Source organism: Camelus bactrianus, chromosome 9, assembly GCF_048773025.1.
Source record: "Camelus bactrianus isolate YW-2024 breed Bactrian camel chromosome 9, ASM4877302v1, whole genome shotgun sequence".
NCBI classification, from domain to species: domain Eukaryota; kingdom Metazoa; phylum Chordata; class Mammalia; order Artiodactyla; family Camelidae; genus Camelus; species Camelus bactrianus.
Genome location: NC_133547.1, coordinates 14,244,129 through 14,257,874, shown reverse-complemented (window position 1 = coordinate 14,257,874; position 13,746 = coordinate 14,244,129). Strand labels below are relative to the sequence as shown.

Sequence of the window (13,746 nt, the reverse complement as noted above, 5' to 3'; positions counted from 1 at the left end):
AGACTAAATAGTAAGGTTTACAAAGCACCTATCAAATGGCGTTCTTAGCAAATATTTGTTTTCAAGCTGCAAGAGGCATGAACTTACTTTTCTCCAGCCTGGATGCTGGTGAGAGAGGTGGTAAATGATGCTACAAGGAATCAGGGGAGTTGACTGTGATTAAGAAACGGGAATTGCTGAGCTGGAGGATTCTGGGCCTTGTGTTGGCTGGGGGCAGGCCTCCATGTGAGCCAATGCTGTTTTGCAGTGGCACTGTTTCCTGCTTTTGTGTGTGGGATGATCAGGCATTCCTAGTTTCTGCATAACAAACCACCCCCAAGTTAGTGGCTTAGCTTTAGAACAATGATAACATTTATTTTAATCATTAATTTGTTCATTGGGCAGAACTTTATGGCGACAGCTAGAGTATCTGCTCTGTGTGGTTTCAGCTGGAGTAGCCCGAAGGTTGGGGGCTGGAATCACGAGAAGGTTTGGTGGTTGATGCCGGCAGTCGGCAGACACCTCAGCTGGACTGTGGCTGGAATATCTAGCTGTGGCCTTTCTGTGTAGATGCTGGGATTCCTAACAACAAAATGGTTGGGTTTCAGGGTGAGCATCTTGAGAGTGAGTTGTTAGTAGGAAGCTCCATTTCCTTTCTTAACCTAGCCATGGAAGATACGCAGTGTCATTTACACTGCACTCTTGTTCATCAAGAGAATCACAAAGGCCTGTTTTGTTTTAAAGGAAGGGAAATAAACTCCACTTCTTGACAAAGCGGGTGAGTGGCAAAATTCTGGAAGAACATACAAAATCTGAAATATTGTGGGCCTTACTGGAATTAACAATATGTGACGGTCCCTGAGGCCACAGAGGAGGTTTAGGTGTGGATGGTGTCTTCCCTTTGCAGGCCTGGAATGTGGAATAGAGGGAAAATATCTTCCCACTCTCAGGTCCAGGCGAGTATGAGCAGAGTGGAAGATGGGCCAGAACACTCCTGCTAAAGTGTCTGGATCCTGTTTTCAGACAAGAGGACACTGCTTGTTGTCTGTGCTTGTCTATTGTATTTCTTGTGTGTGGAGGGTTTGGATTTGCCCAGAATTCCTCTTACCTCTGTTATTTTCTATGTATGTTGACAAGGTATTTTTACAAACAGGAAGACAGAAGGAAAAAGATCATATTAATGTGCATCAGTCTGGGAGCTGAAAGGTGTATCTCATTTTACAGCTGACTTTTCTTTTCCCAGTTCTCACCTCTGTGGTCTCTGTGCTTCTCTAAGAGGGAAACCTTGAAGAGTATTGACAAGTACTCAACCATTTTTAACCATGGCTTTGGTAAGTTGCTATTTCTCTCTAGTTCTTGAATGTAGTTAAGATATATTAGATTATGTGAGCATTTCCTTATTTTGAAATGTCCCACGTAATAGATATCAAAGAAGCTCTCCCCAGTCCCTCCCGTATCAGTGGAGTATGATGCTAAACAGCCCCAGGTGGTCCTGACGGATCCTTCTATTCTCCCTTGATACGTAGCATCTCCTGTAAGTTCAGCCTTCTTTTAAGAAGATTTATGGCGTAAAATTGTATTCCTTGAGGAAGAGATATTTGACCATCCAAAGAATAGCAGAGGGATGATTAAGAGAAGTTGGTCCTATTTGATTACTCATGGAAAAACTTGGAATTTCTTAGTATTTGTCTAGGAAAATAGAAGATTTAAGACATAAAATATACAGTTGGCAGCTGACTGTCCTCAGTGTTGGTATGTGTTGAGACCCCATGTTTTGTAAGGCTTTGAGGATTGGTTAAGAGTAAAATTGGGATTTGCATACAGAGAGATCAGGAATCTACCTTCGGAATCAGTCATGGAAAGATGAATATCAGGAGAAAGATCTGTCATGTATTTGAAAAGACACACACACACACACACATAATAGAGATCTACCTAAGAAGCTGTATACACAGGATGGACTATAGTGTAGCTATTAAAAATTTACTAAATAATTTGGCATAAGAAAGTGTAGTGCTTAGGACGTATTTTTAAAAAATAGTCTTATACACATTGCCAGTAGGTACATGAGAAGATGCTCAGTATTGCTAATTATCAGGGAAATGCATATCAAAACTACAATGAGGTCTTACCTCACACCAGTCAGAATGGATATTAAAAAGTCCCAAAACAATAAATACTAGAGAGAGTGTGGAGAAAAGGGAACCCTCCTACACTGTTGGTGGGAATGTAATTTGGTGCAGCCACTATGGAAAACAGTATGGATACTCCTTTAAAAACAAAAAAATAGACTTACCATATGATCCAGCAATCCCTCTCCTGGGCATATATCCAGAGAATTTTCTAATTGGAAAAGGTACATGCACCCCAATGTTCATAGCAGCACTATTTACAATAGTCAAGACATGGAAGCAACCTAAATGTCCATTGACATGACTGGATAAAGAAGATGTGGTATATATATACAATGGGCTACTACTCAGCCATAAAAAATAATAAAATAATGCCATTTGCAGCAACACAGATGGACCTGGAGAATGTCATTCTAAGTGAAGTAAGCCAGAAAGAGAAAGAAAAATACCCTATGATATCACTTATATGTGGAATCCGAAAAAAAAGACAAACATTTACAAAACAGAAATAAACTCACAGACATAGAAAACCAACTTATGGTTACCCGGGGTGGGGGGGGGAGGGATAAACTGGGAGTTCAAGATTTGCATATACTAACTGCAAATATATAGATATATATAAAATAGATAAACAACAAGTTATACTGTATAGCATAGGGAACTATATTCAGTATCTTGTAGTAACTTATGGTTAAAAAGAATATGAAAACAAATATATGTATATTCCTATATGACTGACGCATTGTGCTGTACACCAGAAATTGGCACATTGTAAACTGATTATGTTTCAATAAAAATATATTAAAAAAAAAAGAAAAAGAAGTGGTATATGTATACAATGGAATACTTCTCAGCCATAAAAAAGAATGAAATACTGCCATTTGCAGCAACATGGATGGACCTATAGATTATCATACTACATGAAGTAAGTCAGACAGAGAAAGACAGATAGCATATGATATCACTTATATGTGGAATCTAAAAAAATGAGACAAATGAACTTACAAAACAGAGACAGACTCACAGACATAGAAAACAAACTTACGGTTACCAAAGGGAAAAGGAGGGGATAAAATAGGAGTTTTGAGATTAGCAGATGCAAACCTCTATATATAAAATGGATAAACAACAAGTTCCTATGGTATAGCACAGGGAACTATATTCAATACCTTGTAATAACCTATAATTAAAAAATATGAAAAAGAATATATATATATATATGGCTGAATCACTGTGCTGTACACCAGAAACTAACACAACATTGTAAATCAACTATACTTCAATTAAGAAATGGTCTTAACAACAAAGCCCAAACAAGTTAGAGAATAATTTATTGTGACATATAAAACCATTACAAAAATGACTAATAGGAAAAAATGGAGGTGACATAATGAACCTGAGGCTTGAAGAAATTTTTTAATTTTATGCAAACTCTGTTATCTCTATATATTTATGTACAGATTTAATACTATATTGGAAAAGAAATTCCATGAATTGTATTTTCTTAGTCTGTAGAAAAATAGAGTGTAAAAATTCAATTTATTACTCATTTATGAGCTAGTATTCACTATTTCACTTAATTGGAAAATTGTGATTCTTTTATTCATATCTAGCCATGTTTACAGACATGGTTAGTAAGTGAGGAATCACATAATAGGCATGAACTTTTATGTAAATCAACTAGATTTCTTAAAAATATGTATAGAATCTGTTTTTGAGACACTGATTTCCTTAACTTCTCTTACCATAGACTTCCAGGTGATGCCTATTTGCTTTTGTACAGCCTCTTCTTGGATTTCAACCTTTATTCTCTTTCTATTTGAAAGCATTTCTTGAATTTCACCAGTAATGCTTGGGTTTGTGCTTTTAGGGATGGGTAACATTCAGGAAAGCAGCCCTAGACCTCTCTCAAGAGGAATGGGAATATCGGGTTCTGCTCTGAGGGAGTTGTACTGGGATGTGATGATGGAGAACAGCAAGTTGGTCCCACGGGGTAAGCTGTCTACCTCAAATAATTTAAATATTCGCTCTGGAATATCAAGACTATCTTTTAAGAAAGTAAGTGAATTTTTTCATTCTGTTTTCAAAGGAACAGGTTAAGCTGTGTTGTATTGCAGGTGACACACCTCACCATTCTCATGATATTCATACCTTTCTCAGCCCCTTCATATAATTTCTACCTCCCTTGATACCCAGGAAGCTAGATGTGACTTGTAGGACACTGAAGACATGTCCATTGCCAAAGAAATCAGGTGGTACATTGTGTTTGAACTCAGAGTTAGTAAAAATGCCCTGCCCTGCCACCGCCGCTGCTGCCTTGCCACCTCCGCTGCCCTGCCGCCGCCGCTGACCTGCCACTGCCCTGCCACTGCCCTGCCGCCGCCGCTGCTTGTGGCCACCGCTGCTGCCCTGCCGCCGCCGCTGCTGCCCTGCCGCCGCCGCTGCTTGCCGCCGCCACTGCTTCCTGCCGCTGCCGCTGATCTGGCACTGCCCTGCCGCCGCCGCTGCTGCCCTGCTGCCGCCGCTGCCCTGCCGCCACCGCTGCTTGCCGCCTCCGCTGACCTGCCACTGCCCTGCCGCCACCGCCGCTTGTGGCCACCGCTGCTCCCCTGCCGCCGTCGCTGCTGCCCTGCCGCCGCCGCTGCTTGTGGCCGCCGCTGCTCCCCTGCCGCCGCCGCTGTTTGCCGCCGCCGCTGCTCCCATGCCGCCGCTGCTGTTTGCCGCCGCCGTTCCTGCCCTGCCGCCACCGCTGCTTGCCGCCGCAACTGCTTCCTGCCGCTGCCGCTGATCTGGCACTGCCCTGCCGCCGCCGCCGCTTGCCACCGCCGCTGACCTGCCACTGGCCTGCCGCCGCCGCTGCTGCCCTGCCGCCGCCGCTGCCCTGCCGCCGCTGCTTCCCGCCGCCGCTGCCCTGCCGCCGCTGCTGCTTGTCGCCGCCGCTGCTGCCCTGCCACCGCCGCTGTTTGCCGCCGCCGCTGCTGCCCTGCCTCCGCCGCTGATTGCCGCTGCCGCCGCTGCTGTCCTGCCGCCGCTGCTGTTTGCCGCCGCCGCCGCTGCTGCCCTCCTGCCGCCGCTGCTGCCCTCCTGCCGCCGCTGCCCTGCCACCACCGCTGCTTGCCGCCGTCGATGCTGCCCTGCCGCCGCCGATGCTTCCCGCGCCGCTGCTGCCCTGCCGCCGCCGCTGACCTGCCACTGCCCTGCCGCCGCCGCCGCTGTCCTGCTGCCGCCGCAATGGTTGAGTTAGTTGAAAATTGTTGAATTCAGGATTATAATTTTTTGAAGTTTAGGAACATGGTTGCCCATTAATATCCCCTGAATTTCAGATGCAAAGAAGATTTTCCTAGAGTAAGAATAATAATGTATAAAATTATGTGTGCCAACTCTATTTGGGAATAGAATCCTAAATTTAGAATAAAGATTATTTTTTTAGAAAAATGACTCTTCCTACGTACCAGTTTAAACTACTCATATCCCAATTGAAAAATGAGCAGAAGCCATGAACAGAAATTTCAAAATGGAAGAAACATATGGGCAGTAAACACAAAGAAAATGTGCAACCTCATGAAAATGCATGAGACACACAAAACATGAGACACACAAAGTAAATCCATATGATTGGCAAAAACTGAAGTCCAATAATGCCAAGTTATCGGCACTGGATGTGGGAAGGATGGAGGAGATGTGGATCCACAAAATCTTTTATGCTTTACTGGTAGAAATGTAAATCAGTATGATCATTTTAGAAAATAATTGAGGATTATCTAGTAATGTCAAACATTCACCTACTCTATGGTCTAGTACTTCCACGCTTGATATATACACAGAAGAAACTCTGCACATGTGTACCCTGTGATATTTACCACAATGTTAATAGCATCACTGTTGAAACAGCAAAACCCTAGAAAAACCTAGCTGCTCATCCACAGGAGAACGGGTGAATGAATTGTGTTATTCTCACACAGATGAAAATAAACGCAAGGAAATTATGAACACAGGATTCAGGGAGATCGCTGACCTCCATGGGTGGAGTAAGGCATTGAAAATGAGGTGGGCACTAGATTCATGACTGCTTATTTAAAATAATTAAATAAATAAGTCAGATCATGCACTGACTAATGATGAAAGCATATTGGACAAAGGATGACGGTAAAGCCAAAGTCCTGAGGTCAATTAAAGGAGCTTAAGAAAGAAAAGGTGAGGGAACAGAAGGGAAGGAAAGAAATCACTGTCACTTTTCATTGCTTCTATAGCCTTGTCCCCAAATAAATTATCCCCACAGGCTATCTGCCCCCCCCTTTTGCAATTCTCTGGGCTGATGAGTCTGGCAAAGCAATGGTACAAATGTTCTAGTAGTTGCCAACTTACTACTCTTCCTGAGTAACACAGTCAGCTTTTCTGGCTGACTTAGCCCAACAGCCAACCATCTAATTGTGGAAAGTTTCAGGGCTCAGACAGGCCTCTGGGGGAGGTATTTGAGATCAAGAAAGATTGGCAGTGCCTGCCTTCAACTAGATCTCTGTGTGAATGACAGTTGTTCATCTCTGACGCAAACCACTTCAGGCTGAAATTTGATTTCACTTTCTAAGAGTCCAGATCCTTCTTCTCTTCCCTATCAGTCTGTGTCCAGAGCACTATTTCCAGGCCCCCAGTGTGTCTTCTCAAAGACTGGCTGAGCCACTTTCCAGGTGGAGCCAACAACATCCTCTATCTGATCCCCAAATCATGAACAGAAGGCTGAGGAAATGAGAAGTGTATACCCACCAGGAAGGGAGAGAAGCTTCCAGTACGGGGTACACAGCAAGATCACAGAGGCACAACGTAATTCTCCAGAAAGCCAGTTCAGATCAATGACAGGACAGCCTGGTTCCAGATGAAACTCTCCTGGATTTTAAAACACAAATAAATAGTAACATTGAAATGAGATAAGATTTACCACAAATTTAATCTGACATATTTAATGATATATATTATGATAATTCTGGCACCTGAAGACCAGATATAAAGAGGAAGCCACTGACATATTTGACAATATTAGCTATTCCTGGGATTCCCTCAGACAAGAGATGGGAAAGAGAAAAGATAAAGTGCATGAGCTTCTCTCCTGCCAGAAGGGCACAGGGTACTGCTCCAGTCCTCCTTCCTTAAGAAGGATTTAAGGTGTGCCACAGTACCTGGAAGGAGAAACCAGCTTGATGCCCCAGAGAGACTGATTTCAGTGTTCATTTAGAAGTCAAAGTTATCAGGTCAGATCTCTCTCTGATAACAGCAGAGAGAAGCCCTGCCTGGAGAGGGCAGTGGGGAGGGTGGGCCTTTGTTCAAACATCAAAATACTGTGGGAACAAACTGCTGGTTAGTGAGAGATGGTGGGAGGACAGCTAGATACATCAGCAAGCTGGAAAAATAGCCACATTTTCAGTACAACCTAATAATAATCTTTACTCCTAGTATTTTCTTAAAGTGAAGCTTTTTACTACTTAACACATTCCAAGTATACTAGGAATTGAAATGAGAAAGTCCAGATCCCAGGGTACCTCTTAAATACGGGCAGAGGATTTTAGACTTCATATACCAGGGCAGAGGATTTTAGACTTCATATACCAGTTCCTTGATCATCAGTAAACTCGTCTCTAAAATTTGACCTAGAGGTCATTGGAAGAGTATTTCTTAGGTTAAAAAAAAAAAAAAAAAAAAAAAAAAAGCCCAGAAATAGGTCCCTGTGCTGCCAAATGAGTTCTGAACTGGTGAATTCCTAAAAAACAGGACACAGCTTCCTGCAAATTATTAGGAAGTAGTTTTTGCCTCCAATTTACTGGCTTTGTATTACAACGTCTATCGAGGACGCTGGGTTTCCCCCACCCTTGCACTCCCTTCCTCCTTGGATGGTGGCAGATTTCGGACAAGGACCAGGAGAAAACTGAGCTGTAGTGCTAATGAGTAGATATGTGAAGAGTGAAGAGGATATATATTTTTTAAATCTTGTCTCTGCATAATGTACCTACCTGAATTCCTCTTTTGGATTCTTTATCCTTATTTAATCTTGTCATTTGAGCATCTGAAGTAAAAATATGGGCCCAGGATCTACTTCTTAATGAGAAAAGCACCTCTTCTCCCCAACATCCTCACACGGAGAAATCAATTAAAACAGCCTCCAATCAAAGGTCAAGAAGAAATCAGAGGGGAGCTGGGGAAATTAGCAGTTAGCAGGCAGGTGAGCCTGGCCATGCTGGGTCTTTCCAAGATCTCTAAGTTGTCTCTCATGAACGATCTTTCCCTGGCTGGGTTTGACTTTTGTGGGTTTTGGTTTAATTTTGCTTGATTTTCTTACTGTCGATAAGTAAGGCATTGCGGTAGTGTAGGATTGGTAAGGCATTAAAGTTTAGGAAGTGAGCCAGGAAGGAAAATGGCCAAGGAAACAGCCTGGCTGCCTTCAGACTAGCCTTCAAAGTCTTGGGGACAAATGGGGTCGTTGCAAAAGCTCATGGTCCAGCTGAACTCACCAGGGTCACAAGAGCCACGTGCAAATTGGAGTCAAAGTGCTGTCATAACGAACAACACGTACTCCTTGGGGGTGGTTTTCACCTACACACAGATCTCCCTGGGGAACCGCACTCATTTGGATTTTTTTTTTTAATTTGCACTGGGTTTTTTGAGTTTGTGTTGAGTTTGCATTTGAGTTTGCAGATTCTGGTCATGGCCACTTTCTTTGTGACCAACACTTACAGCATCTCCCACTCCTGTCGTGCAGCTCTGAGGTGGCTGCGGGGGTGCTGCCCATGAGTGGGCAGGATAAGCTGCGTGCACGCCCTGCAGGTCCCAGCTGGGCAGATCTCTGCCTCCTACCCTGTCCTCTGCAACTCAGAGGCACCTCGGGGACAACAGGGCAACCACATGAGGACATCTTCAGATGCAGAAAAAGGTAGTCGTCACCATGCCATCACCCTGAATCCTTAGTTCCACTCCTGACTGGTTCAAACAAACCTTTTTCTAGAGCTCTGACCATTGCGGAAAAAAAAATGTTAAGACACGAATCACCTAGATTTTGAAACTCCTAACTTTTCTGGTTTGGTTTTGCATCATCACAAGGTAAGAATCGCAGTTTACTAACTCAGATGTGAATGGAATATGGCTTTAAAATATTGTAGGGAACAATATAATTTTACGTGACTATTTCATCTCAACAAGCAAATCAGAAATTCAGCCTCACACATTTTGGAAAAATCTACCCATCCCACACCAGATTGGACCCTGGTTCGAAGGCTTCACACAGTGACCAAGTGGAGGGTCTTCGTCCTCAGTCGTCTGTTTATCTCCACTTAGTACCAAGATATCTGCTATCCCTGTTTGTGCAGACCCAGACCTGGTGGCTCTCTGACGCATGCCACACTACGCCTGGGCCTCAGGCATCTCTGTCTGATGCAAAGCTGAGCTCTAAAGTGCCTGAGATCTAGGGTTGCCAAGTTGAGCAAAAATAATAATAACAACAACAACAACAAAAGACACTCAATTACATTTGAATTTCAGATAAACAGCAAATCAATCTTTTAAGTATGCTCCATGCAATATTTGGAACATACTTATACAAAAAAAGATCGTCTATGTGAATTTCATACTTAACTGGATGTCCTGTATTTTATCTGAGAATCCCGTTGTAATCTCTGTGCCAATATTCCTCTATGAGATCTTGCTGCCTCCCTGAGGCATCTTCTGTAAACAGGACCTGGGTCGCTACGTCTCTGAAATTATGAACCTCTTCTAACACTAGACGAGGGGAACTTTTTTCTGGGGAATTATTGTTCTCAGTGGGATTAAACTGTCTCAAACAAAGCCAGAACATTCTACAGATGGTTCTGCTTTCCACCTGTTATACTGGCCAAGAGGCAATGAATTAGTCTATTACCTTGAAATTGGAGGCAGTGGGCAAGGCAGGAATTAAGGTGTCAAATAGTTTATCCATACTCCCCTCACTTTTGTTCTTTCTCTCACTCTGTCCCTCCCACCCCTTTCTCTCTACTTTCTTTTTGCAGTATCAAAAGAAAATGTTTGGAAAATGCATTTTTCTTTAGGTCAAGAGATCAGGCAGTTTTTACACTATGAAAGAGATTTATAAAAATACAGTAAGATCCTATGAATCCTTGGAAGTTAGAGTAACTTAAGTCACAAATACAAAGGAGAATATAAACTCACGTCACACAAAAGTTCTTTTTCTAAATGTACATTTGAAGACCCTACACTTTTTTCCATAACAATGTGATCCCATTGTAACTCAAAGCAGAAGTTACTAAGAAAATGCATGGTTGTCTGGTAACCACATATACATGTTATAAAAATATTTTAAACATATTTTATGTGCATTTGATTTAATTGTTGATTGGACTATTCCAAAAAATCCAGGAATACATTCTAATGAATGAATGAGGCAACTGCACAAAAGCATGTGTGAAGAGATACTCATTGCAGCATTATTTATGAGAAAGAGAAGACCAATTTAACTGTCCTTCAATAAAATATTAATTCAATTGTGCTATAATTACATACCATGGCTCTTAAACCTGATATTTTATTTTCATTCAATCAGAGTTCCTAAAATAAGGGAGAGAAATTAAAAGACTTAAGTAGTGGAAAAGAAGATAGAAAACTGTCATTTTTCAATGACAACATAAATATGCATGTATGAAATTCAGAATAATCTACAGATTAAGTATTTGTACTAGTAAATTAGTTTAACAAAGCTGCCAGATATAATGGCAATATAGAAAAATCAGTTGTAATTTTATAGCAGTGTAAATAGTTCGAATGTGAATTTTTTTTTTTAAATTTACAGCAGCATCAGAAAAAAGGAAGGGAAAAGATTTTCAAGGACTCTACACAGAAAACTATAAAATATTATTTAGTGGAATTAAAGACAAAACAGGAGGAGGGATAGATCAAGTTTGTGAATTACAAGACTCCATGTTTCTAAAATGTCAGTTCTCCTCTAATTGAAGCCATAGATTCAGTGTAAACCCAGTCAAAAACCAAGCAGACATTTTGTATGTGTGATCATTGACGGACTACTTCTAGGACTACAGTAGCATTGCAAAGGGCCAAGAATACCCAAAACAATCTTGAAAAAACAATGTCCCAGACATCAAAACTTACGATAAAGCTGCAGTAATTACGACACCGTGGTATTGCATCAAGGATTGGCAGAGACCAATGGAACAGAATAGAGTTCAAAAATCAGACCCACGCACGTGGTCACTTGACCTTTGACAAAGGTGGCACTGCAGAACAGTGGGAATAGGACACTCTTCTCAATAAATGGTACCAAGTCAACTGAATTACTCAGATGCCCTTTCAGGCCTGAGGTACTCATTGTTCCGGTGGCTGGGAGAGTTAGATGGCTGCTCACTGCTCACAGCTGCCTCTCCTCCTGGGAATTTCCCGTAGCCAAAGAAAGCAGCTTCTTCCAAGATGATTCTCTCTCCCTGAGGATACTCCTACATCAATGACTGGTCAACGCAAGTATGGAAAGTCCTGACCCTTCCTGGATTGGCCTCTCAAGGACCATTCTAGTTTAAGAGTTCCCCTTGGGAACAGCTTAGGTCATGAAAGAAACTGCATCCTCAAACTTAAGTCTCCCTCCACCCCATCTAACTCCGTATACTCATCTCAGAAGTTTACCCCAGTAAAACTTCTGCATACAAATCTTAGAGTCCCAGATTCTGCTTCCTAGGGAACTCAACCTGGAACACACTGGAAAAAATTAACCTTGACACTACCTCATACCTTACATACAATTAATTCCAAGTGATAGTTTATCTAATGTGAGTCATAAAAGATAAAATTTCTATGAGTATCTAACATAACCAAGCCCCCACTACTTTGGGGTTGAAGAAAGGTTTCTTAAACAAGACACAAAAGCACTTACCATACAAAAAATGACTGATAAATTGGACCACATTCAAATTAAGTTGTTCTGTTTATCAAAGGATACAATTTAGAGTAAAAAGTCAAGCCACAAATTCAGGGAAGATAAACACAATGCCTATAAGCCACAAAGGATTTGTATAAAAAATACATAAAGAAAGACCAAAAAATCAATAAGAAGATAGAAAAATCCAATAGAAAAAAAGAAAAGGGTAAGAGATTTGAATGGGTACTTCCCACCCCCCGAAAGATATCAAAATAGCCAGCAAACAAATGAAAGGGAATTCAAACTTATTAATACTCAGAGAATGCAAATTAAAACCACAATTAAATATTCACCTCAAACCCACTGGAATGGCAAGATTAACACTACCAGGTGTTGGTGGAAAATGTGGAGCACCTAGAATACTCAGACACAGCCTGAAGAAACTTGTATTACATAGTCTAATAAAAATTGCATACTTGCATGTATGTCTCTTTTAGGAATAGCCCCAACAGAAATGAGTGGACGTATATATCAAAACACTTACATATAAATGCTCATAGCAATGTTATTCATAATAACAAAAAATTAGAATAGTCCAAATGCCTGTTAATTTTTATAGACAATAAAGAAATAAACAAGGCAAGGAAAATAGAGTCAAAACAGAGGAAGCGTAATCAGGAAGTGCATGAAAAGCAATGAAATTATGTTGAGGTAGAGGATCTGAAAATTAGGACAGTCTTGAGTAAGGGAATGGTAAAGGGGGATAAAAATTTAACATTTTAGATATGGTGTCTCAAACAATTAAAGAATTATTAACACTTGATTTATTTATAGAAATTTATATAATTCATTCCTTCCTCTAACTAGAGTATTATACACACCCAGCTTATAAATTGAAATGAGCCAAACACCAAGAAATTAGTGCATCCCGTTACTGGGATCTCTGCTCCTCTGAGTTGTTCAGCACAGTAGCAGTGCACCAGACACTGGCACCACGACCACCAGCCTGCTAGCAGGCAGCTGTCCTGAATGTAGGCCCATGATAGTTAATTTTATATATCAACTTGCCTGGGCTATGGTGTCCAGATATTTGGTCAAACATTGTTCTTGATGTTTCTTGTGAGGGTGTTTTTTGAATAAGATGAATATTTAATTGATGGACTTAGAGCAAAGCAGATTGCCCTCCATCATATAGGTGGGCCTCATCTAATCAGTCAAAGGGCTCAATAGAACAAAGACCCCAGCCCCACCCTACATCTCCCTAACCCAGCAAGAAAGAATTCCGCCAGTAGACTGTCTTTGGACTTGAACTGCAACTCTTCCTGGAGTCTCCAGCCTGCCAACCTATTCCATCAGATTTTGGACTCACAAAGCCTCTTACCATCATGGGAACCAATTCTTTAAAATCAACAGATCAAACTCTCAGTCTCTCTCTGTCTCCCTCTCTCTCTTTCTCTCTCTTTCTCTCTCTCCCTCCCTCTCTCCCCCTACACACATGCACACACACACACACACACTTACACCCCCCCCCTTGTTTTCCAGAAAAGCCTGACTAACACAAGGCCTAATATCTGGGAACAGCCAGTTCCCCCTCCTGGATGAGCCTGGCATGAATATTACTGGCTTCCTAGTCCTAAGTGCAGCCTGCCTCTTCAGTCCTCCTATGCTCTCTGAAACTCACAGTCTTAAACACATCCTTTCCTCCCAGGCTTTCAAACTCTACCATTTCCTCTGTGTCTT

At 41.7% G+C, this 13,746-nt stretch overlaps 1 long non-coding RNA gene across 8 annotated transcripts in view; it reads left to right on the top strand.

Annotated features, from left to right (window-relative positions):
* Positions 1 to 13,746, top strand: part of LOC141578726 (uncharacterized) — an 89,610-nt gene that overhangs the window by 22,847 nt on the left and 53,017 nt on the right. For 6 of the 8 annotated variants that reach the window (XR_012509386.1, XR_012509385.1, XR_012509390.1 and 3 more), the window contains exons 2-3: positions 1,223 to 1,310; positions 3,982 to 4,104. This is a non-coding gene — a long non-coding RNA (uncharacterized LOC141578726). The other 2 variants (XR_012509387.1, XR_012509389.1) reach the window with 2 other exon arrangements.